The sequence below is a fragment of the Dermacentor albipictus genome, chromosome 6 (assembly GCF_038994185.2).
Source record: "Dermacentor albipictus isolate Rhodes 1998 colony chromosome 6, USDA_Dalb.pri_finalv2, whole genome shotgun sequence".
NCBI classification, from domain to species: domain Eukaryota; kingdom Metazoa; phylum Arthropoda; class Arachnida; order Ixodida; family Ixodidae; genus Dermacentor; species Dermacentor albipictus.
Window position 1 is genome coordinate 52,856,256 of NC_091826.1, and position 26,520 is coordinate 52,882,775.

The following is a 26,520-nucleotide window of genomic DNA, read 5'->3' on the forward strand; positions in this document are numbered from 1 at the left end:
TCCACAATCTTTGCATTGGCACTGTGTTGGATAAGTAAGAAAATAAACATTCGTTACAATTACATATTAACTGCTTGTTCACCACGGAAAAAAAAAAGAAACTTCAGTAGCACTAACATAAGCCTATCAAAATAGAGGGGGCGATGTTCACGGAAAGCACTCATTTATTTTTTTCTTGGCCACAGTTGTCACATCCAGTATGTAATTTAATGGTGGTTTTCGAGAAACATGTACAGGTTTCCTTCTTAGCTTCATGCTAAAGTAGGGTGGATGAAAATTTTTCCTGTCATGAATTTTACTTGCCTTGCAGGCTTCCGCAGAACTGATCTGCCATAATCAAATAGTGCTCTGTAAAGTAAACTAAGCAACACCTTTTCTTTATATGCCTGTATTTCACTCATTGACCTTTACCAAGCTACTCATGTAAACATGTATTTACTGCTCCAAAACGGGCAATTCATGCTCCAGTGTGTCAAATTTGCTGCTCTCAGAGCTGCTCCAAAACTTCTTTGACTGCTTCCATCCCTGCATGAGTGGCCCATATAATGTTTAACGAAATTATGACTGGCATCCCAGAAACTTCAGCATGTTAGCATCCGTCTGCCAAAGTGCCTGCATCTCAACATTTTGGTTAGAACTGATCACTTTATTTGCTGCAGGACTGAAGCTGCCTCGATGTCTACAATACATTGGATACTACGTGCAGGATAATGAATGGCTACCTGAACGCTGCTTGAAGCGGCAAGCTCTACAGTATCACATATATGCTCCTTTCCATGGGTTGGCAAGAGGAACCGTGGCACGCAGCTCCACAGTCACCTGTGCTCTTCACTACCTTCGGAGAAGATGCATTGGTATGCTGTATATATATTTGACTGTGGGTTCCAGCTGCATCTCTTGCACTGTCATTTGATGTGCAGGCAGAGGAGTTGCCTATTGGGCGCAAGTGTTGGTTAAAGATACAAAAAGGAAGGTGCTTCTTTGAACACTGATGACCCTGTCCTCCACTTATTTCTTTTCATTTTCTTGTTACCTTATTTTTGCTGGTTATATAAATGTCGCAGGCAATTAAACCAAGGAAAGCATTGGTGTAATTAGCTGTGGTTAAAATTGAAATGTAGAATATATTGAAAGAAAGTAATGAAAGCAGACGAAAAGACCTTGTCTCTGGTGGTGACTGAACTCAGAACCTTTGCAGTACACACGTGATGCGCTACCAATTGTGCTAACTTGGGTATTTATGTGTGGTATACGTGGCCCTGGGAGTGCTAGCCAGCGCCATTTAGAGCCGTGGTGGGCAGATGTGGAACATCCTTTTTTGCATGATGGTGTCGTGTAACACCTGAACTGAAGTGAGCAGGCATGTGGTTAATAAACCCATGCATGCTACCTTGAGGCATCAAGGCTATGAGGTTTCAGACCCCCGCAAGAATGAATGAGAAGGAAAATGGTTTTCATTTTATAAAAATCACGTCCATATAAAGCCACTCAGGCTTTTATGGCTTTTCTTTGATAAAGGTGATTATTCTGCCATTTCACAGTAATTATTCGCTCATTTATCTGTTTTTGATTATCTTTGTGAGAATTCTGATGTTGTACAAATGTAGTCTCTTTTTAAAACAAGTTACAGAACTGACAGAAAAGTATGTACCGAGTGTCCATTCAGTTGGGCTGAAAAACTAAGAAACCATGGGTGAAGCCTAGTATCCTGAGGTTAATAAGGAAAAGAAGAGTATATAACGCATTCAAAAGAACACAAAGCAGTTATCAGTTTAAGAAGCAGGTCAAAGTAACTAATGAATATAAAACTAAAGTTCACATTGGAAAGGGTCAGTATTCAATCGACTTAATGATAACATGAAAACAAATCCAAAGCTTTTTTGGAAATACGTAAAAGGATGCGGATCTGACTCAACGGGAGTAAATGAAATTGTTCACCATCATAAGGTCCTGTCCGATGATACAGCTAAGGTAGCTTGCTTTAATGATTTTTTTATTCTGCATTGCTTGCCCAAAACAATCTTTGGAAAATTTCATGTGAGAGCTGAGCCATTAATGCAACCTGTGAATTCAGTGTTGGTGGTATCAAATCATTGTTACAAAGTATAGATGAAACTAATGCCCCCAGCCCAGATGGTATTTCTCCCCGCATATTGAAGTGCTGTACCTGGCCAATCGCATCTTACCTCTACCTAATCTACACTAGATCTTTCTACTGGAGTGCTGCCGGATGATTGGAAAATGGCACATGTAGTTACGGTTCATAAGGGTGGTCCAAAAAAATATGTAAACAATTATAGGCCTATCTCTTTAACATCCATTTCCTGTAATATATTAGAGCATATTTTGTACAAAGAAATAATGTTACATTTATTACAACATAGATTATTAATTGATAATCAACATGGTTTTCGCAAGGGACTGTCCTGTACAACACAGCTAATTGAATTCTATCACGACTCAGTGGCTCAGGTGGATGAGAACGGGCAAAGTCATTGTGTCTTCTTAGATTTTCGAAAGGCGATTGTCATGGTTTGTCACTCATTGCTCCTTCAAAAAATGGCTGTGGCTTAGGTAAGGTTAAGCCCAGGATGCGAAGCATACTAGCCTTTATTTTAGTTGTTGAACCACTGTTTAGCCTGGTGAACTGCTGTTGCTTGGCTATATTTGGTTCGGCTAGACGAAGAAACAACTCATGCATTACTGCTTCGCCTTCAAGAGTGGAACGCGACAGCGTTCCCGTCGACCCGCCAAGGGGTGTAAGACAATGGGCTACAGGGCAGCGACTACGCGCCCCGCATTGGACGCGGTGAGCGTCGAGCAAAGCAGCGTTCGGCGCGGCAACGAAATGTGCGCCTGAGCAAGAGACGCACGCCTTAGAAACAGCTCGTTTCTAAGGCAACACCGCATTCACTAGAGGCGCTTTTGTACCGCTTTGAAGCATCGTACTCGTGGCTCAGTGGTAGCGTCTCCGTCCCACACTCCGGAGACCCTGGTTCGATTCCCACCCAGCCCGTCTTGCAAGAGTTGAGCCAAAGCCACTTCTCCTCTGTCGTGACGTCACGGTGTCACGTGATTTCATGGCGACACCGCCGCGCCTGAGGAGCTGGGTTGAGCTCTCGTAATATGCTTCGCATAAAACTTCATGAGGCAAATGTTAAGGAGTGTGTAACTGGATTGCCGATTACTTGTCGCAGCATCAGCAATGCATAATACTGAACGGTGCTACTTCTTGTGTCGAGGTCACATCGAGAGTTCCTCAAGGGTCTTTTTTTAGGGCCGCTTTTGTTCTTAGTTTATATTAATAATATTCCTGCCGGGATATCTTGGCGTTTACGCTGGTTTGCCGACGACTGTATAGTGTATAGAAAAATAAGAAATAAACAGGACTTCATCGATGTGCACGTTGATCTTACTAACATTCTCTTATGGTGTGAGAAGTGGAAAATCCAACTAAATTTAAAAAAATTTGTTCATCTGTTTTTCACGAAAAAAGAAAATTATAGAAACGCGTTATTTTTTGAACACTGATATTATTGACCAGCAATATATGTATAAATATTTGGGTGTGATGTTTTCAAGTGATTGTTCTTGGAACGCACATGTGAGTAATGTAGTTGCAAATACTGCCAGAGTGCTAAATTTTATTCAGCCAAATTTGAAATCTTCAACTTTTGTCCTAAAGAATTCTGCTTATATTTCATTCGTTCGTCCGATCTTGGAGTATGCGTGTTGTGTTTGGGACCCTCATCAGAAAACCTTGATCGACCAAATCGAGAGAATACAAAACAGAGCGGGAAGGTTCGTTCATGGGCGATACAAGCGGTAGGAGAGCTGCACTGCAATGAAAAGTGAGCTCGGATGGGAAGCGCTCTCGTCTCGCCGATGGAAACTGCAACTAAAATTGCTATTTAGCATATATAATAACAAAACCGGAAATAATAGACACTTATTTTAAACCACCGCACCATGTATCTAAGAGAACAGATCATGACTTTAAAATTCGAGAATACCAAACTAGAACGGACCTTTATGCTATCATTTTTTGCCCAAACTGTAACAGAGTGGAATCTATTATCTTGTGACCAAGTGTGCTGTGCGAATGAAGATGTGTTTTTTTCGAAGTTGTAACCCCCCTGCTTGCACGCCACCGGGCAGTGCAGGATAAATAATAAAGGCACTGAAGCCAAGAAAAGCATAGGGGTAACTAGCTGTGGTTGAAACTGAATAGTTGAATTCGCTCTGCGGCCATCTATCAAATTTCACCGCAATGCATTATCGTAACTCAATGGGCAGCCCGTTTACAAATTATAATTCAGAAGACTGCCAGAATTTCAACAAATGATCAGTTAGCAAGAATGAGAGTGCACGCCTTTCTAATATTCTGCGTATTTATGGCTCTTATTCGTAACTTTTCTGCTGTGTTATATCAGTGTTTTAATTCGGACCAAGACTGTGCTATAATGTAGCAAAGAGGTTACGGTCTAGTGGCATAAATGTGCATGTTAATGAGAGGGCAAATCGTCTTGACGTTGTTAACTGAGAGTTTAAACTTGAGCAGCCTTCCGAAGTATACTTCTTTTGAAGTTGCTGCTCACTGAGTTACCCTGGTACACTGTGTCGTGTGAGCTACTGCAATGAGATGGTGCTTCGTACACGGTCATGTAAGATGCAGAACAATGCCTCGGGGAGAGCGGACCAGACTGTGTAAGCAGAGCCGGCATGTAGCCGTACGTGTTTTGCATATGCGACCTAGTAAACAGTCCCCAGTTAGCACTTATGTTTTGTCGATTATGTATGCTCGTCATCCGGCCACGACATGGAGGCAACGGTGGGATACTCCACAACGCTGTGAGAAGTGCACCACGCAAGTAGAAGTCTACACATGCAGCGCAGTGCAGTGAATACGAAACTTTGCTACCCATGGCTTCGCTTACAGTTTCCACAGCCCAGCACGCAGCTCCGCTCAACTCGTTCATCATCGAACTGCCGGAAAAACTTGATTTTTGGCGACCCGAGGAGTGGAAACAGTGGTTCATGAGATGGGAGTGCTATAGAGCCATCTCCAGACTAAAGAAGCAATACGGCGAGACGCAGGTGAATACACTCATTATGCCATGGGTCGTGAAGCAGAAGACGTCCTAGCCTTGCTCAGGCGCTGTGATGCTGAGAAACTCGACTACAACACAGTAATGCAAGTGCTCATAAAAAATTTACTGCCACAGATGAACGTGTTATACGAGTGGGCAAAGTTCAACAGCCGGAAGCAAGACGCGCATGAGACAGCCGATATGTTCATCACTGAACTCTTCAGAATAGCTGAAGCCTCTGAGTACAGTGCCCTGAAAGAGGAACTGATCTGTGATAGACTCATGGTCAGTCCTACAGACACACAGGTAAGTGAGAAGCTGCAACATAACGCCGAGCTTACTCTGGAAGCCTCTGTCAATGCTGCTCACAACATGGTGACAATCAAACAGCAGAAAAAGGACCTACGACCACAGCTACAGTAACTTGAAGCTGTCGACACCATGCACAGCTTCTCAAAGAGCAAAGGAAAGTAAAATAATTATCGAAAAAACTAGCGTGACCAAACTGCAGACATGCAAGTGGTACGGTTCAACAGAACACCTATGGTTAACCATCACACACTATGTGCCCAGCGAATGGCAAAACATGCAGTGCCTGCAGTAAAAAGGAACACTGCTGCCGTATGCTTTTCTGCTTCCAAAAAGCAGAACAAAAAGCACATACCAAGCTGTTTTGGAAGAGGTTTACTTGGACAATTAACTGACCAACAGGATCCTGGGCCATGGAAAATCAATGTGATGGTCAATGGCTTGCCAGTGAAGTTCAAGGTAAACACTGGTGCAAATGTAACTGTAATGCCAACAAGCCTCTACGACGAACAAGTCATGGGCAACATGAAGCAAGCAAATGAACAGCTGCTCGGACCCGGCTGGACCAAAATAGCAACGGTTAGACTTCACTGCGACCCTGTGCTGAAATGGCTGGTTGTGTCAAGAAGAAATTTATGTAATAGACTAGCTGCATGACGCACTTTTTGACGTCCCGCAATCAAGTCCTTTAATGTCCTCCAAGTCTCCTAAAAGTAGCAGTCAGCAGGCAAGGTCAGTGACTCGGCCAACATTTTATGCCGCTACCTCTACCTGGCTACAGACCGATTACAAAATATCGCTACTTCTTGATGCCAAGCAGTGTGCTATTATGTACTCGAGGCGAGTACCTCTGCCCATGTTGCCGAGTGTCCAATGTGAGTTGGAGAGAATGGAAAGTCTGGGTATCATCATGAAGGTCAAAGAGACCACAGAGTGGCGTGCACCTATGGTAGTTGCGAAAAATAAAGGAGGCAAGCTTCAAATCTGCAGGGACTTTGGAAGGTTGAAATAGAACGTTCTGTGAGAACGAGTCTTAGTGCCCACCGTCGATGATTGCCTGTCCAAACTCGCCGGAGCTGCCTGGTTTAGCAAAATTGACGCAAGGGCCGGTTATTGGTTACTGGTTACTGGTTACCTGTGTCCTAGAGGTACAACACTTTCCTGACGCCAATTGGCCATTTAAGTTCCTCCGATTGCCCTTCGGAATTTCCAAAGCAACTGAATTTTTCTACAGGGAAATGCTAAGACTGCTAGAAGGCCTGCACGGCCAAGCATGTCTGCAAGACTACATAATAGTGTTTGGCCGCATGAAGGCAGAACGTGATGCATGACTGCACAAAGTACTTCAGCGCCTGCAAGAAGCTGGCATCACCCTAAACACAGGAGAGTGTGTACTACACCAGCAGTAAAAGAATCGGGCCCCTTCGTTAACCCCCTTCTTCATTACATAATGAGGTTCTCGAATCTGGCAACATTGGTGCCTTCAGGTAGCATGTGTGGGTTTACTGACCAGTTGCCTTCCCCCAAAAAGATCACATACTCGTGATGCCTGCGGCAGGAAGGATGCTCTACATCCCCCGCCGAGGTTTGTGAGTCGTGGCACTGGCTAACAATCCCAGGGTTAGTTCTAGTAGTAACATAAATATCCCAGAAAATGGATGGGAAGATGGTGCCATGGTAGCTCAATCGGTAGAACATCACACACGCAATGTGAAGATGTGGAATCGTTCCCGAACTGCGGGAAGTTGTTTCTTCATCCACTTTCAATTTCATTAATTTATAATTTCTTTATTTCAATTAGTAAGTACAAGTAATTTCCTCTGTGTTGTCCTTGGTATCTTTGTTTGTTGGTGTCTTATGATATGATTAATAAAAATCGGGCCCCTCGGTTAACCTGCTTTCTTCTCGTTCATTACATATCAAGGGTCTCGAATCCGGCAACATTGAAACCTTCAGTTGGCATGTGGGGCTTTACTGACCGCTTGCCTTCACCCAAAAAGATCATGTAATTGTGACGCCTGCAGCAGAAAGGATGTTCCACATCCATCGCCAAGGTTTGTGAGCAGTGGTGCTGGCTAACACTCCTAGGGTTAGTTGTAGTAGTAACACATAAATACCCCAGGAAGTGAATGAGAAGACGGCACTGCTGTAGCTCAATTGGTAGAGCACCGCACGCAAAATGCGAAGGTTGTGGAATCGTTCCCCACCTGCGACAAGCTGTTTTTTCGTCCACTTTCAATTCCATTAATTTATAATTTATTTCATTTAGTAAGTATAAGTGATTACCCCTGTGTTGTCCTTGGTGTCTTCGTTGGCTTCTTATGATATGATTACTAAACATCGGGCCCCTTGGTTAACCCCCTTTCTTCTCATTCGCCAGCAGTCTGTGGAATTCCTTGGACACATTGTATTGGCAAATGGTATCACTGCTGACCCTGAAAAGATCAATGTGCTGTCAGGTAGCAGAACCAACAGACGAAGGATGTAGAAGTGAGGTCCTTCTTGGGATGGCCCGCCACCTGGTCTGTTTTTTCCAAGGCTCTCACAGCTCACAAAACCATTACATGATCTGCTTCACAGTGATGCTTAATCCATCAAAAGCCTTTGACGACGATACCGGTGCTCACCCAGTACAACTGTTAGTCTTCTCACTGTGTCTGCATATGCATCATCCTACAGTCTTGGGGCAGTCCTACAAGAGACAGAAGATCGTAGGCTTGTAGTTGACTGTGCCTCAAGGTCCCTCTCTGACATAGAGACATAATATGCTTGTATAGAGAAAGAAGCACTGGCAGTTACATGGGCCTGCAAGCATTTCCGCTGCTACCTGGTAAGTCTGCAGTTTCATGTAGAAAGAGACCATAAGCTGCTAGTGCTGCTGCTGTCATCAAACTGCCTGGGTGAACCGAGTCCACATCTGCAGCGGGTCCGAATGAGACTGCTGGATTACCCCATTTCCCACATCTTTGGCAAGGAAATATGCCCTGCTGACGTGCTCTCAAGGAAACTGCAGAAAGAAACAGGCAATAGCAGCTGAGGTACCATCAGCGAGGCTATCATAGAACACAAAATTCTTACAATCGAACTGCCGCCTGCCTCCCAAGACTTGCTAGAGAGGATAAAGGCCATGCAAATGAATGATCCCCTTTTAGCAAGGATCAGGGACTACTGTACGTCATGGCCCAAACAAGTTGCTGCCCCCAGAAGTGCAGAGGTATGCAGAATTTACCCATGAACTGACACTGGTGGATGGAATTTTACTCGAAGGCAGTTACGTTATCATCCCACTGAATATGCAAAGTGATGTGCTTTAGCGCTTGTATACTGGTCGTCAGGTTGTTGGAAGATGTAAGGCTTCAGCCACTCAGTCAGTCTGGTGGCCAGATATTAACCAACACATCTAGAGTTATGTGTAAAAATGTCCTGTCTGTCAATAGCACTGTAAACCAGACACAGCCTGTGATACACACTCCACTTTCAGAACACCCATGGGAAGTGATTGGAATTGATCTCTTAGAGAATGGAGAGATTACCTAGTAGTGGTGGACTATTACTCGCGCTTCTTTGAACACATGAAGTTGAGGCATACTACCACACAGAACATAACTCAAGCACTGAGCCAGATCTTCGCTCACTTTGAGACACCAGCTATTATATGACAGGACAACGGTCCTTAGTTCGCTTTGGCACAATTCAGCATGTTCGTCAAGCAATGGGAATTATGTGATGTAACCAGTAGCACCTACTTACACCAGAGCAACGGTGCTGCAGAAAGAACTGTACAGATGGCTAAGCAGTTGCTCAAGAAGTCATCCAACATTCAAAAGGCTCTGCTTGCTCATCATGACCTCCAGGCAAAGAAGGGCTCACACTTGCTGAACTCATAGGAAAATGCCTCGGAACTGATGTGCCAGTGGCACCAAGAATGCTGAAGCCACTGGGGAACACTAGGACATTCAAGAAAAGAAATGAAGCATATACGGTCAAGCAGCGCAAGTAATACGACTGGCAACACAGGACTTTGGAAAAAGACCCTATTCAACCACAGACTGCCGTCCATATCCTGTCCGGTGCTGCAACAGGGACAGTAGTTGGGCCAGCTCACACTTAACGTTCATATGCGGTGAGCACAGCTAGTGGTCTCACTCGATGCACAAGTAAGCATTTGCAGCCATTGCAACCTGGAGCATTCAGAAGAAGTGGACGTAAGAGTTCGAAGAGCACGTGAGAAGTAAGAGCTCCAAGTCAGCTCAACTTATGACTGGGGCCACTCTAAAGCAAGGGAGATGTGTGCCACCGCAACAAGATGGCGCTATGTACACCATCATGTGAGATGTGGAACGATGCCTCTGGGAGAGCGGCCCAGACCATTCGAGCAAAGCCAGCATGTAGCCTTGCATGCATTGCATATGTAACCTATTATACAGTTGTCACTTAAAAAAAGTGTTGTATGCTCGTCACTTGATCACGACACATAGCAGTGAAGATAGACAAATAGCGGAAGGTGCATTGTCCAAAATTTCTAGACATGCTTGTGCCACTTCATCCTTCAATACATATGAGAACAGAAATTTTTAAAACAAAAATCGATGCAACATAAAATGAGCAAAAATCCGTATAAGCCAGTTTGTTGTGTAGAGAGTAGTGGATGTCAAATAAGGAAAAAAAAAGGCAGGCTGTAAATGGAAGGGATTGACAAGGCGAGGTTTTGAGTTGTGGTAGAAGGGGAGAGGAAAGGGGCTACTCATGTTGGTTTCTTTCAGGAGTTGAGATAAAAACCAGAAACACAAAAGAATTTACATGCAGTGGTAGGCACTGCCAATCCAGTGTGCCATGTTTTCTAAGAAAGCAGGACCTATTCATATAATCTCTCTGGAAGTTCATAAAAGAGGGGGAGGGATGAAGGATTGCAAAGAAGGGAACAGGGTCAAACAAATTGAGGTGTAGCAACCTCTGTAAACCGAAAGCAAAAAAACATTCATACACATACTTGTGAGAAATAGAAAAAAAATAAGAAAATGAATAATTACACAGTCACTCCCACTCTTTGATATTAAGAGCTTATGATATCAGTTGTGCATTCGTGTTTCTACTCCCAAAAATATATTTCAAGTGAGGGATGACAAGTGCATGTGTTACAATGCTCACCTACATTGGTCTTCCTTTGTTTTTATATTCTGCAAATGTTCTCTTGCCCTTTCATCAGTGCAGCGTCCAGTTTTGCTTGTGTAGAGCTTACCAGAAGTAAGAGGTTATTTGGTAAACCATTCAAGTGGCACAATTCATGAACGGTGTTGCATGCCTTTTGTTAAAAACAGCTGTATTTTTACACTCAAACATGGGAACAAAGCTTAGATGGCTTATTCAGAACCAGCAACACAAATGGGGTCCCATATTTGTCATCAAACTTCTTCAGTCAGTGCAACTGCTGTGCTCATGAGGCAGTGCCTCTGGCTGCTTCAAACTGCGCGCTTTTGTCTTTTGCTGCTTTCAACTCCTGAAGTTTTTGCAGTAGGGATTCTGAGATTCCGATAATGAGTGAGGGAGGCCAGCTGCTATGAACCTGCCAACCTGAGCACAAAAGCTATTGCGCATTGTGTGAATACACATTTTTAGAGCCTATTCAAGGCACATTGGGGCAATAGTTGGTTTAACATGGGTGTAGGCTGGTTCATACAGTAGCTAACCATTCTTTGCTCTTGGTTGGTAACTTCGGGAAACATGCTTTAGGATGACCATCAAATGTTTATCTAAGATATGCAGTGCATTGTCAATGGTTTAATGAAGTTGAGTCTGACGAAGTCTTGTCCAGTTAGGAAGAGTTAAGGGAAAAAACAGAACTGACACTGACCAAGGTGAAAAATTATCTAAAGCACGTGGGAGCCTTGCTAACAATGCTTTCGCCATGCGTGTCTCATGTGTAAAGGTTAGTGCTTTTCCATGCCCGTTAAAAAGATTTCAAATGTAATCTACTGTATTCTCCTGTGTCATGTTGGAGTTGGGTTGTAAAAGAATTAAGATATCGATGTATCTAAAAACGCTTAGAACCATGGCCTTGTCAAATATGTAGTGATGTAATGTCACAAAGCACATGAGCATTGTGATCATCACACCTCAATACCCCTACTGCAAAAGCTGAAATTCCAAATGCAAAGAAATTTCACTTTTGCTAAATTGGTAATAAATGAGTAGTAAATACTACTGTAGTGATCTTGGCAAAGCTGCGGGGCTGGTAACTGTCTAATTTTCTTTTTGGTATTCTTTTAATAGTGTATTAGCAGATGACGCATGAACCTGGTGGTTAGTGGCTATGACGAAAGTCCACATCACCTCCAGGTTTTTTATCACACTGCAGGCAGCTGGGTCCCTTATCTCGTAGGCCGCACTAAGGAGCCCTGCAATCTGAATCATGCTTCACTGCCAGTTACTGGTAATTGTGGCATTCATTTCAGTCTCGCTATCAAGAATGCTAGAAGGCTGTTTTGTATTTACACTGTTTGAATCATTTTTTACGCAGCCCTAACTTTTGTTGTAGTTGGGCTTTAAGGGCTTTAAAACAGCAAAAGCCAGCAGTGCACACACTTAAAAGCAGCAGAAGCAGCTGGAAGTACTGCCTCATGAGCACCAAGTGACGCACTCACTGCAGAAGGTTGCCTGCAAGCATGGGCTCTGAGTTGTGCTGTTTGATGTTGCGCTGCCAAGCCTGAGGGTGAATGATCAAATTGTAGGTGTGTCAGCTGCATTTTGATAGGTGTTAAATGCAAAAATGCATGTGTGCTGTGCATTCATTGTATGCACAGTAGAGTAACCAAGGGGGTCAAAATTAATCCAGTTTCCCTCGTACTTCATGCCTCATAATCATATTGTGGTTTTGGCACATAAAGCTACAGAATTTGGTTCAATTTATTAGTTGGTGCTCTTTGATTTTCCAGTTCTCTAATTTTCTTGCTTAGAAAAGCTCTGTTCTTGCTACAAATGATTAATTTATTATTATGAAAGGCTAACCTTCAATCTAACTTAACTCATTATTTTCCTTTAGTGTCCCTTTACCGTGCATTAAAAGCATGGAACACTAATACTTTTGCATTAATTTTTATTTGACTCGTGCTCAACAGCTAGATGGCATAGAAGCTGAACTACTACTGTGGGCTTCAAGTTGATAGGTTGCCATATAAAAGCTTGTCTTCTTTTAGAGATAAAAACACCTGAGCCTAGTTTTCTGTCTTTAGATAGACTACTGAGAAAGGCAAACATCGCTTGAATTATAGATAAGGGATTAGTTAATTGTGCTCAGTTTTTGCCCCCGCCCCAAAAAAAGGAAAGTGAACATAATTGTATATTTTAGTTGCAGAACTTGAAACTAGGAAGCGAAATGCACTTAACCATTTCCCTACTGAGTATGAGCAAGGCTTGTCATTTAAATTTGTGCCTTACAACTAAGGCTGCGCTGGGTCTATCAGAAGTAAAACCATAAAGTTCTGCTTTGCCGTTCATAGGGTTGGCTCCACTACGCACTTCTTTTTAATCCATGATGATACCACAGGGCAGTATGTTTCTATACTGGCAGCCAACTTTTCAAAATGATGTCATCATCTTGTAGAAGCTCTGATTGAGAACTCCCGGAGTCAACTTCACAAAACAAAAAATGCAAATCCCTAGCTACTCACGTCATGGCTTAGAAATAAAAATTAAATTCAAGGGTTTTGTATCCCATAACTACAATTTGATCTTAAGACATGCTGTAGTGTGGGACTTCAGATTAATTTTGACCATCTGGGGTTCCTTAACATGTACCCAATGCACGGTACACAGGTATTTTTGCACTTTGCCCCCATTAAAATGTGGCGGCGCTGTGGCTGGGATTCAAGCCCTTGGGCTTAGTAGCGCCGCACCATAGCCACTATGCCCCCACAGCGGGTATGTTATGGCTGGTCACTTGCCAGTTCTCTATGTGCATTCTGCTAACTGCTAAAAGTCAAAAGCCAACAAGGAGACACTTTGTGTGCTAAAAACATCCCTCAGGTGATTGGAAGAGATGCTCTTGAAGGGAAATCAAGACATGGTGTAAATACTTCTGCATGGCACTGTGCAATATTCATTGCTTTGGTCTTCAGAACAGTCAAAGCCAAGTTACACGGGCATTCATCAGTTATAGTATTGCTGTTTTGGAGCAAAGAACACATCTTTTCAGCTAAACTATTTCCTTCGCTTCTAGTAACCCACCTGAACCAGCAGAAGTGTGCTATATGCGACAAAGATAAAATATATAAAAGATACAAAGAACTTTTATGTCCCTGTTATATAGCTCACATTGTATTACCAGCATCGTTTGGGCTAATAACATTACAGTGGACAACATATATTATGGCAGAGCTTCTGCTTAAGCTACTAAGTCAGACATACTAGTAGACATATAGCGTGCAGAAATGGGCACAAAGAAACACATTGAAAGTGCTCGCACCAAGTACCACCTGATTTTATTCTTGGAGGGAGTGCAATTATAGCCACATTCACTCTTTTTGGGATAGTGATGAGTCTGACTGGTCCAGTGATTTCATTTTACCTACTCAGTGCCATGTACAAGCGGCAATGTTTTCATCAGCTTGGTGTGAGTGATGCCAATTTCTGAACAAAATGATATCTGAGGGTGCAGTGAGCAGAAATTGGGCAGAAGTTGGTTTCCATGGGTTTTAAAAATGACCGTGCAAAGTGAGGTGGCTGCAGTGACAAAGGTTGCCTGTCCAGTGCAAGAATCCCATATCATATCAAAATGTCATGTATTTGTTCATCTGAAGTAAAGAATAGAAGCTGGAAAGCTAAAAACTCATGTTTGAAGCTTCAACTTAATACTAATGATTGGGAGCAATATTTGGGCCCCTAGCGACCTGTTTAGAAAAAAACACTTTTTTTGCTTACTACTCTGCGGTTTACTTATCGTGCCGCACCTGCAATAACATATAAGAAGCCAACAAACACTTGCACCAAGAACAACATAGGGGAGCTTACTTCAGGTTAAATGAAATAACGAAACAATAAATTAATAGAAATGAAAGTGGATGAAAAGACAACTTGCCGCAGGTGAGGAACGATTCCACAACCTTCGCATGTTGCGTGCGATTCTCTACCAATAGAGCTACCGTGGCGCCGTTTCCCGTCCACTTTCTTGGGTATTTATGTTTCCTTGTAGAACCCTGCGAGTGTTATCCAGCGCCACGACTCGCAGACCATGGCGGTGGACGTGAAACACACTTTCTGCCGCAGGCGTCACGAGAACGTGATCTTTTTTGGGTGAAGGCAACCGGTCAAGATACCCACACATACTACTTGATGGCATCAATGTTGCCGAATTTGAGACCCTCGTTATGTAATAAATGAGGAGAAAGGGGGTTAACTGGGGGCCCAATCTTTATTAGTCATATCATAAGAAGCCAACAAACACTGACACCAAGGACAACATATGAGGAATTACTTGAGCTTAATAAATGAAATAACGAAAGGCTAAATTAATGGAAATGAAAGTGGATGAAAAAACAACTTGCCGCAACTTATGGGATCGTTCCCTACCTGCGGCAAGTTGTTTTTTCATCCACTTTCATTTCGATTGATTTATCGCATCGTTATTTCATTTATTAAGCTCAAGTAATTTCCCCTATGTTGTCCTTGGTGTCAGTGTTTGTTGGCTTATGATATGACTAAACAAAATTGGGCCCCGCAATTAACCCCCTTTCTTCTCATTTATTTCTTCTCTATTGGTAGAGAATCGCACGCGAAATGCAAAGGTTGTGGGATCGTTCCCCACGTTCGGCAAGTTGTTTTTTTATCCACTTTCATTTCCATTAATTAATCATTTTGTTATTTCATTTATTAAGCTCAAGTAATTTCTCCTATGTTGTCCTTGGTGTTAGTGCTTGTTGCCTTTTTATGATATGACTAATAAAAATCGGGGCCCTCGGTTAACCCCCTATCTTCCTGGAAGAACATGTTTCATGGAGGATAAAAAAAAGTACGCTTGACTTTCTTCCAAAATATGTGCTTCATGTAGACTGTTTCTGTATCCTTGTCTGTTTGCAACCTAGAAACATGAAAGTCAGCTAATAAAAGACAGCAGAAAGTTGTAAACAAACTGCGAATATTGCAGTAAGGAAACTTCACAAAGAATAGTTCATAAAAATAGTTTGGAAATTTCGCTGGTTTTCTGAAAATAAAATTGGCATGGAAAAGGTTAATCTTGTATGGGGCACTAAGAAAAGTAGCAAAACAAATTACTGTATTTATTCGAATCTAGGCCGATAGTTATTTTTTTTCAAATAATCATATTCCTAACTCTAGGGTCGGGTTAGATTCAAGGATTTAAAGAGAAAAAAAAACACTTCAGTTTTTCATTGAAGCTGCTAAATATGGTACACAGCTAGCGCCATCTAGAAAAGTCAGTATCGCAGCCGCTACTAGCCATGCCAGTAGCCAGCCGTACACAAGCGAGGTTGCCATTTTGACCTGTGTTGTGTCGGCCGTATCAGTGTGCGGCGTGATGTTATTGCTATGGCACCAAGCAGGTGACACTACAGTGCCGCTTTCAAGCGAAAAGTTGTGATAGCTGCAGAGGCATCGTCAAACCTTCAAGCCGAGCGGGACTTCGGCGTCGACGAGAAAAACGTCCGTCATTGGAGGGGACGACAGCAGCTCTTTGTGTGCGCCGGTACGAGGATGGCTTTTAGCGGACCAAAGAAAGGCCATTACCACGAAGTGGAGACAGTTTTGGCCAACTTTGTCTGGACGCAGAGGCAGCTGCCCTTCCAGTGACAACAGAAGTGCTCCATGCGAAAGCTAGGGAGCTTTCGAGGGAGCAAGGCCTAATGCCAAAGGATTTCAAAGCTAGCCGGAGCTAGCTTCAGAAATTCATGAAGCGCTTTGGCTTCAGCCTCCGACGTCGCACTTCAATCACCCAGAAGCTGCCAAGCGATTTCGAAGAAAAGCTGATAGCTTTCCAGTGCTACGTGCTGCGAAAGAGAGAAGTGGCAGGCCACAACCTTCGGCAAATCGGCAACGCCCACCAGGCGGCTGTGTATTTTGATATGCCAGTGGCATACACAGTGAATGAAAAGGGTGCCAAGGAGGTGAAGGTGTGCTCAGCGGGCTACGTCAAGCAGTGCGCAACTGTGATGCTGTGCTGCACAGCTGATGGACATAAACTCCCTCCTTATATGATATTTAAAAGGAAGACCATGCCTGCTCAAGAAACTTTCCCAAGAAATGTCATTGTGCAGGTAAATAAGAATGGATGACGGGTGCGATTGTGGAAGAGTGGGTTAAGATTGTGTGGCGATGGCGTCCAGGAGCCCTTTTGACAAAGAACTTGCTCCTTGTTGTCGACTCCTACCGTGGGCACTTGACCGACAATGTGAAGGCTGCACTCGCACAAGCGAACACGGACCTCGCTGTCATACGGGGCAGCATGATGGGCCAGTTGCAGCCACTTGATGTCTGCATCAACAAACGTTTCAAGGATCGTCTGCTGAAATATTACACGGACTGGTGGACTGACGAAGACCACATGCTAATGGAAACGGCCGCATCAAACGTGCATCGCTATCGCAGCTGGTGGGCTGGGTAGCTCAGCCTGGAACGACATCCCAGGCACATTGATCGTGCACGCCTTTAAATAGTGCAGCATATCTAATGCACTGACGGTACTGAAGATAGTGCACTGTTTGAAGGTGACAGGGACAAGGGACACAGCGAAAAGTCTAGCAGTGACGACAACGTTCAATGAGCTCTGCACGTTCAGATTCAATAAATGCTGTTTGCATTTTGTGAATGCTGTCCTCGCTTTTTTTGTTCAGCCTACATTCGAGGTAGTATATTTTTTTGTTGGCTTCGAACTTTAGGGGGTCGGCTAGAATTGGGGTCGGCCTAGATTCGAGTAAATATGGTAGTCACCTAACGCAATGTGTGTAATGAATCTAGGGTAAATGCTCTACAAAAAATTACATGTTTTTGATGAGAGAGAGAGAGTAAAACATCTTTATTAATAATATTTGAATGGCGAGAGCAGTGTGGGAGGACTGCTCTCGCCATTCAAATATTATTAATAAAGATGTTTTACTCTCTCTCTCTCTCGTCAAAAACATGTAATTTTTTATAAAGCATTTACCCTCGATTCATTACACATTGCGTTAGGTGACTACCGTATTTACTCGAATCTGACAAGAGATGGTGATTATTTTTTTACACATGTCGATCTTTGTTTGCTAATGTGGAAAACCTCAATCACGTCCTTCTCAGCTCTTTCAGGGCTCTTTGCAACTAACCTTATGTGCTGGCTGGAAGATAGGGAAACACCCATGGCTCATATGTGCAGCCAGATGGCTACTGTAGTTATTCTTCATGCAAGTTCTGGGTTCACCAACTCCCTCATTGAAACACTGATAATGGTTATGGTTAGTAATACTCGTTTCCATCCAAGAGCAAAATCAGCTTGTAGTTGGTGCTGGTCCGGTTGATAGGTCTTTCTCCTTGTTTTTTCATGCTATCATACTTCTAAGAATAAATAATCTTGCATACTATTGCTGAAAGCTGGGAGAGTTGGTTATTGGCATTAGGAAACAGTTACTTGACTATAAGATGAAGCACATGAAATGCACAAGATGAGCATTGCACATGAACTTGTTTTAGTATATGAGTGCGATTATATGCATGCATGAAAGGCTCACATTTGCAGCAAGAGTTGACTATACGCGACATATAAGATACATCACTCATTCTATTTTGCGTGTACCATACATCTTTTTCAAGTAATCAATTTTTCTATTCGAGATTTCAATAGAAGGTGTGCTGTTGCATTTATCGGTTTGTCTGGAAAGGCCCTTATATATCAGTGTACACTTTTAGCCTTATATCTTCTGAGTATTTTGTGCTGTTGTATTTTGCCATGTATTGACATCTTTTACAATGTCCTGCAAGTTTTTCAGACCTTGCTAACCTGCGCAGAATGCTCAACCTGTCTTTGGGGCACCTTTGAGTGCATTTAATGCCTTCAGCGGAAAGTGTTACGTAGGATAAACCAGTATTTGTGTTAATGGCAGGCTGCAGGAGCATCGTGCACAGATGTAGATGGTAACAGTATGTGGATATCTCGCAAAACATTGCAAAAGATGCCAAACTGTGCCAAAATTTGACTGTACACATGCACTTTGCAAATATAAGGCAGGGAAGTGCAGATTTGCATACTAGGCCTTTTCCATCCAAGAAACCAATAACTGCATTAACAAACCTTCTACAGGGGTCTTGAATAAAGAAGTTGGTTACTTGAACAATATGATGTATGACATGGGTGCATCATGAATCACAGTTTATATGTCGTGTATTGTGAAATTTCCTGCAAATGTGTCGTTTTTATTTATGTAGTCATTGTTTAGTGAGGTCATTTCATTTCCCGCACCCATTCTCTGCACATCATGTTGGTATTTTGTTTTGTCTTAGAACTGTAATTATGTTTCATAAAACCTTACATTGCTAAAATTTGACTTTGGGGCAGTTTGGTCTTTTCATCCACGTTCTTGTTTTTGTCATTTCCCTTACCATGTAAGCATTTTTCTGGAACACTTGCAGTATTTCGTCATGCTCCTGCGTTTAGAAGCCAGATGTCTGTCTCTGAGTAGCCCAAACCACTTGAAGCATGCAAATCTGATGCATCCTCAATGGAACTCCATAGTGAACGTATTGCTAAAATGTTTTTCAGGGGATGAAGCACTTCTGTAACTGCCGAGTTTTGCAGCAATAAAGAAGCAGAATGCTTGCATCTGTGTAATCTGTATTTAACTTTCTTTGTATAATCTTTTATCTGACTGTCTGTCAGCATGGTAACATTGCATATTGTCTTCTTTCTTAGCATTCATAGGTTCCAAATTGCTCCTATGTTTTTGTCCTCACATTTTCTGCAATATCCTTCACCAGAAGGACAACTACCAGTTCACCTAATTTACCACTTTTACAGGCAACCAATTACCCATAATAGTAGTGTAATGCCCATTGCTTAAAAGCTCCTAAACAATTTTGCACATCTGAAAGTTTCTTGAATTCATGCACGCAGGTGCTGTTTGTAATATGGCTGAATGCTCAAGTGATTAGTTTTTCAGGCCAATGTGAAAGAAAAACCCCAGTACCTGTGTCGCTTTATGATGTTGACCTGTATTTATTACGTTGGTAAACTGTGTGCACTCTGAAGATATGCGCATTACTGCTGGTGTTTTGTATAATCTGTGTATAATAAAACAACACATTGTATTATCAAGAACACATTCATTTTATTAGTTTTTTAATGTGTTGTCATTTACTTTCATTAGTACTGCTAGGCATCCTAATACCTAATTAAAGAGCTTCTGCAGATATAGAGTTGATTCAAAATTTCAGAAACCTTTAATCATGCAGCTATAGGTTCTTTTAATGATAAGCTCTTTCTTCAATACAAAATAGTGGTTCCTAAATTGGTTATTCGTACCTACAAACCACCCTAGCTGGATGAAAATACTTTTCAGAAACTGCTTGAAGGTCTATTATATTTAATCAAGTCAGATAAGAAGATACTCTTTGCAGATACATAACATTAATGGTCAATCTCAATTAATGAAACATTCTGGAAAGCCTTGTGGTCATTCATAGAAACACTTGTTTGTAGCTTTGTCAGTGCCGTAATGTTTCAGGCTTAGTCTACAAGATAACGATGCTCACACGATGTGAAATTTTCACAAAGTATTCTGTGTGTGCGTTCTGCAACATAAAAGGAAGAGGTCTGAACACTGGCCAAAATAGTTTAAAATAGTTATTTGCATTTTGGCTCCCCCTGGGAGTCTTGTTCACAAGGCTCCCGTGATGGAGCCAAAACGTAAATAACTATTTTAAGCCATATTGGTCGGTGTCTGGACCTCTTCCTTTTAGTATGCATCATCCCGACCAGACGGGCTTTTGTCATACTCTCGACTTCATCCAGTCTGCAACTGTACAATGCGTTCGTGTTGTCCACTTCTCTGCTCTTGTGTCTGCACACCTCACTTTTTTTGCATAATGAATCCTTAGCAACTAGATCAGCTTTCTGTCCTAAGGTACAATGGGCTGTAATTTTTCCTAAAATCTGAGGTGGCCAAGATACACTTGGCGTGATAGCATTGAATGGCCCAGCACTGTTGAATAATTCGTGATGCAGTGTTTAAATATTCATGTGGTGTCAGTTTGCAATACAATAGTACATAATCTATTTACGTTTGGTTTTTCAGGATGCTCCCTATCATGCACTGCCATCTCAACAGTACCATGGCTTTTTGTGTGGATTCCTTCCATTTTGAATGCCACCACTGCTTGCACAGCATCACAGCCTGCCTGTCTTGATCTTGCGGAAGAAGAAAATACAAAATGCCTATTTTTTTAAATGCGTGCATGGCTCCACGCAAGACACCACCTGGCGTCGGGGTGTTAGGGCTTTTTGCAGAGAAAATGTTTGTAATAATGCCTTGTGTGTGCCCTAGTGGCTAAATGTTGGCCTCTTTGCCTGTGTAAAAATTTCACACTTATGGATACTGTTAAGGGTTCCTGTATTATTGTTATTACTTAGTTTCCTGTTCAGGATTCCTGTATTGGAAATTTTTGTTTCATTATAAAACTAAAAATTTTAGTTGAATTGCTGCTTTGTGCGATATGCAATATTCAGCCGAAGGTGGTCAGCAGAGGTCGAACAAGCGTTATATCAGGTGGAGAAATTTTTTTGAGCAGGGGACTTCTTCGTTAGGGTAACAACTGTTTTCCTTGGCATTATTTATATAGTTCACTTTTCTCCACTTCATGGATATCCATCAAAATGACTGAGTGCATAGGGAGGGTGAGGCAAGTTTAAATGCTCAACATGGGGATTTAGTTAGGATAGCAAGGTGTGTAGAAGTAGGGGAGTTTGGGAGGTTGCTGACACCGATTTCTATGAGTGATCTTGTTGTTTGTGTCAATGTCGGTTATATAATGCGAGGCGTCTTCTGAGGCAAGAAACTTTGAAAAAGCTCCTTATAGCTGTGGAAATTCAGTACGTGCCCCCTGGGGCTACCATGGGTGTGTCACTGTGGCCATTGGTTATCACTTGGGGCCACTGGGTAGATGCAGCTCTTCACCGAACTTTTTTGACACAAACTTGTGTATGTACACTGGGTGTGTGCCACTGCATGTGTGCCACTCTTTAATGGACCTCTTTGATGCTGACTTTGGTCATGGGGCATCACAACAAGAACCTACGTAGTGGCATCTGTGTATGCATGTAAGTGAGCTGAAATTGTTTGCTTGGATTTCCTTTCCCTGACGACTAGTCCCCTTGTTGAATTTACTTCAGCCTGAGATATCACCTGTTTGACTACTGTTATCACATTATGCCCCATTTTGCTGTGAACTTGTCATGTTCTCTAGCTGGCAAGCTTGAATTTCAGGTACTGCACAGTGCTAAGGAAATTGATTCAGAGTGGGTGGTACTACCTCGGCTTTTCTTTGCAGCTGCGTGTTACATGAGAGAATAAGTTGTATGTAGATGTCTATTAGAAATAGCATAGGTATTCAAAAGTACTTTCATTATGTTCTAGGTCATTGGTGCTGTCTGGCCTCCTTTGCATCATTTTTTGTAGCATGCTTGTTTACGTGCAAAAACAAATGTGGCCTGTTCTAATGCCTGCAAGGACTGCCCAATAGCTCATGATGTTTTGAGCCACTCAATTTCAGTCTTGGCTGCACTTGTGGATTTTCAACATCACTGAAGCTTGCAATATGCTTGAATTTCCTGCCAAACTGGTTTGCTTGTTTGTATCCAATTTATTGAATTATTTCACTTTCATTATGCTAATAGTCATTGATTGTAATATGCTGGCACATTTGATTCTGGAACTGTAATAAATTTCCAGACATTTTATTGCTTTGTCATAATTTTTGCACCTCGTTAGACACAATCTACTAAACACACAAAAAACTCCCTTCAACCTCGTAAAATTCCCAAAAGGTGCATAATAAACTCCCGACCTACCTGTAAAAGCTCTAATAAAAAGCTAAAATGCACTCCCAAAACATCTGTTTAAAACTCCCTTAATAAAACAGCTCCCTAAAGCTGTAAAAATTAACTCCCAAACATTCTCTTATATATTCCCATAAAAAGCAAAAATTCAACTCTCAAAATTAACCATAATTGCTCCCTTAAGCAAAGCTCCCAAAATATGGGAACAGTTGCTCCCATGTTTACACCTAAGCACTCCTAGAAGGAGGCAAAATAATTTCCCAAAGGTCTCCTTCAACACTCCCTTAAGAAGCCAAACGTTTCCGAAAATGTACGTAAGGACTCCCATCGTTTCTCCTATAAATTCCCATAAGCAGCAAAATAAAATACCCATGTCAACTTGTAAAAGCTCCCAAAGCTCCTCATAAAAAGTTCCATAGTGCTGGTGTCCAAAAGAGGAATGAAAAACTCCCAACGTTCCCCATAAAGACTCCTGCAACCGCTCAGGGGTTGGTGTTTAAAGGAGAATTCAAAAACTCCCATAATTCCCCATAAAACCACCAAACACAAGGAGGTGAAAAAAAACTCCGTTCGAAGGGAGGATCTTGTCCTCCCTTAAGGGCTTGAGTTATGCAACGAGGCCAAAACTCCCTAAAAGGGTCAAACCTGTTTACAGTGTACATTATACCTTGCGATTGGCGCATGATGGCCTTAGTTGCTTATGCGCCATTAAACTCAACATCAACATCAAAATCTTAGCTGTGGGCGCTTGCCGGACTGCTGAAGCACCGCCACAATCGCAAGACACAATAACCAGCGCACGCGGTAAATTATTGAAGCACTTTGGATTTCTAGACAGAAACGCTCGTGTGTTAGGCATCCTGATGTCGCAATGACAAAGGCAAATATTGCATCCCTTGGCACCTCATAAGATGTCCTTGTTAAGAATACTCCACGGGCGTGTGTCTGTGGTGTACTTCTTCTCATTTATTTATTTTTTTCATTTTGCTGTTCTTGCTACTTTGTTGCTTCTTCTTTTTCGTTGTTACTTGTAATACTGATAAATAATTTATTTATTTATTTATTTATCTTTTTATTTATTTATTTATTTATTTATTTATTTATTTATTTATTTATTTATTTATTTATTTATTTATTTATTTATTTATTTATTTATTTATTTATTGTTAGCTCTTGTCAGGGGCTTACAGGGTGTATACAATAAAAAGTTAACATAGGTAAGCGCACGGTCTACGTACAGCTTGTCAGACATGGCAGAAACGATACTGCATTTCCCAGAAATAATCAATTGAGCAGTGCAAATCGGTAACGCGGCCACTCATCACACAATGTTTTTTTGGTGAAGTCACCAAGCAGTGTCCCAGTTGTACTTTCTGTCACTTTTAGTATACATGTCAAGTTTCATTGGCAATAGAAATTCGGTTGTTCAGTCGGCGCTTATCCCTACGTTGCTTTTCTCCGAGATCGCTGTTGCTGTGAAGGCACTTTTGTTCTTTCATGAGGACGACTCACCTGTGCGAACGCCTTTGACTCGCTCAGGCCTTCCGCGTGCGTGCGCGAACTCACCGCGGCTTTCCTCCCCCTCCTCTCCTTCTCTTTATCTTATCTTTCTATTCCCTCTTTCCCTTCTCCAAGAGTAGGGTAGCCAGGCGAACTCCTTCCTGGTTAACATAGCTGCTTTCTCTCTTAATTTCCTCCTCCTCCTCGCTTGTGCGATCCGAGCTGGGGTGGCCGCATTTTTGATGGCGGTGAACTGTACAAATGCTAACGTAATGTAACCCAGGTGGCCAAAATTTATCCGGAGCGGCCCACAACACCATGTCTCATAACCGTATCGTACTTTCGGAATGTTAAATTCCATTATTTATTTTTTAAAACAATTCTTCTATATCTGTCCTTTACTGCACACGTGTTATCAAGGATCATTTCATCCGGGCCACCGTTCTTGTACAAAACAGAGTCATCATGGGCAGAATCTGCAATAACGAGGCGTTTTCTGAAAGAAGGCATGCTTCATTCGATGATTACAAAGAGATCTATGCATGACGACTGTTGGCTACCGCCTTTTGGGGTGATTCCCAAGGCGGCAGCCACTTGAGACGCGTGCAAGAAACGCTCTAAATGAACCTCTTGCACCATACCGCGCCTGTACGTGTTGCACATACTATGATACACACTATTGCAGCGGCACGCCGTGTCGGTTCAAATGACGATGACTTAGTGATCTAAACATCTACATGCTCACCGCTTTGTTACCAGCCCAAAAATCGGGCAGCTTGCAACAGATTTCTTTCACCGGCGATAAGAAAAAAGAAAAACGATATTATGCTTCAGTAGTCTCACATATTAGTGCATCCACTAACCGGGTACCATTACAAGAAAAATACTTTTTTTTTAATTCTGGACGTCAACACTGTGCCTGGGTCTTATTGAACACCATGCAAGTTATTTCTCCTTCTCCACTGTCAACGATACGAACTCATGCAAAATATACGGAACGTACGTTTTGATCCGTAGATGAAGCAATGCAATATGCATCGGTGTCGGCGTGCGCGCTTTTTACAGGGCACTCATTTATTCGCATCAGGCTTCCATATATTAGCGATTGCATGTAAATGCTCTCGCAATGGGAATAAAAGTTCCACAAGCGCATATTGTGTGAATATAAAATGCTTTCAGAATCTGGATTGTGGCTCTCGTCGAAGACGCTTGCGACAAGTTAGACGTTGGAGTCATTTCGTGTTACGTGAGAAATGTTCACCCTTACGTTGCAGCTCGCTAAGATTTAGAGTGGCTGTTGCATTCGCACGTAACCGCGCTTCTCGCGAGAGTTCATCGTGCTGGGATCATTTTGAATCATGCGCGGAACGAGATTAAGAGTGATTGAAGCGGCTCAACAAAGGGGGAGGGGGGCGACGCTGCTGAGAGGCCACACTGTTGCCAGTCTTCGGCTTGACGTCATTGCTTGTACACTTTTGACACGCCACTGAAATTTCAAGGGCTCTGGCGAGGCAACAGTGCTCCAGGCGTTTTTACCATCTCATATATTTTCTATTCTGCATCATTCTTTTACGAAGGATTTTAATCTTCATAGCATTCGTCATCGGTCATCGCCATAATTTTAGAGCAAGTAGATTTTACGCACTCTACAGCGACTATTTTAAGGCCACTTTACAGCCAAGTCACATCTTCCACAATACATCGTCAACATCACCACTTGTCATGGCGCTCTTTGGCCAAGCCTGGCCCTTGCGCCACAAAACACCACATATCATCATCATCATCATCAACGCCACTGAAACAAACCCCTTGTCTTCGCTACTTCTGACCTTCTGCGAGTACATGGAAACATGCCGACATGTGCCACAGTATTCTGCTTATAACATATTTTTACATGCTTTCTTTACATCTGTCCCGTCGTGACGCAACATATGATCGTATTAACTGTTGCTCGGGGAAGCTCATTAGGTACGTCGTGGCGACGTCGTCCTGGCGGCTTTCGCCAGGGCTTTCTCTGGCGATACGCTTGAGGGACGCGTGGGTGGTCTGTCATGCGTCACCCGCTTGCACCAGGGCCACTTTTTTATTGGGAGCAGCCTGTTGTAAGTGAATAAGCATTCCTGCGTACTTGGTAGTACGTAATGCAGACCAGTCGTTGTCCGAGAAACGACATTCCCGAGAAAGTGCCACGCAGTGGTCACCGGGGGAGCAACGGCATTTCGTTACGTGCCTTGGGTGAAACCCATCTCCAGTTCTCTATTTCGATCGCTATGCGAGCATCCAAATTTTGCTGACGGGGTGATCTATCCTCGTTTATGATCTAGTCATTCCACTTAGACACGTACGTTTTTCGTACGGCAGTAATAAAAACACCACAGTGTCTTTTCTTTATTATTTCTTGTTCTTACTATGAGTCACCGCCATGCAAAGTACCGTCCTTCTCGTCATTCATCACTTCGCGCTTCTTTTTTCGTTCCACGTCTAGCGGTCATAGTCGTACAGTTATGATTCCCGTGCATAATCTGAGCGACAAATTCAGTAAATGTACCCATAGCAAAGGTGATTTTCTTTCTAGGCAATTTTTTTTCTTTG

The 26,520-nt window shown here is 42.5% G+C and overlaps 1 protein-coding gene across 1 annotated transcript in view; it reads right to left on the minus strand.

Annotated features, from left to right (window-relative positions):
- LOC135911387 (orexin receptor type 2-like) overlaps positions 1-26,520 on the minus strand; it is a 144,659-nt gene that overhangs the window by 92,309 nt on the left and 25,830 nt on the right. The gene's annotated exons all lie outside the window — the stretch shown is intronic.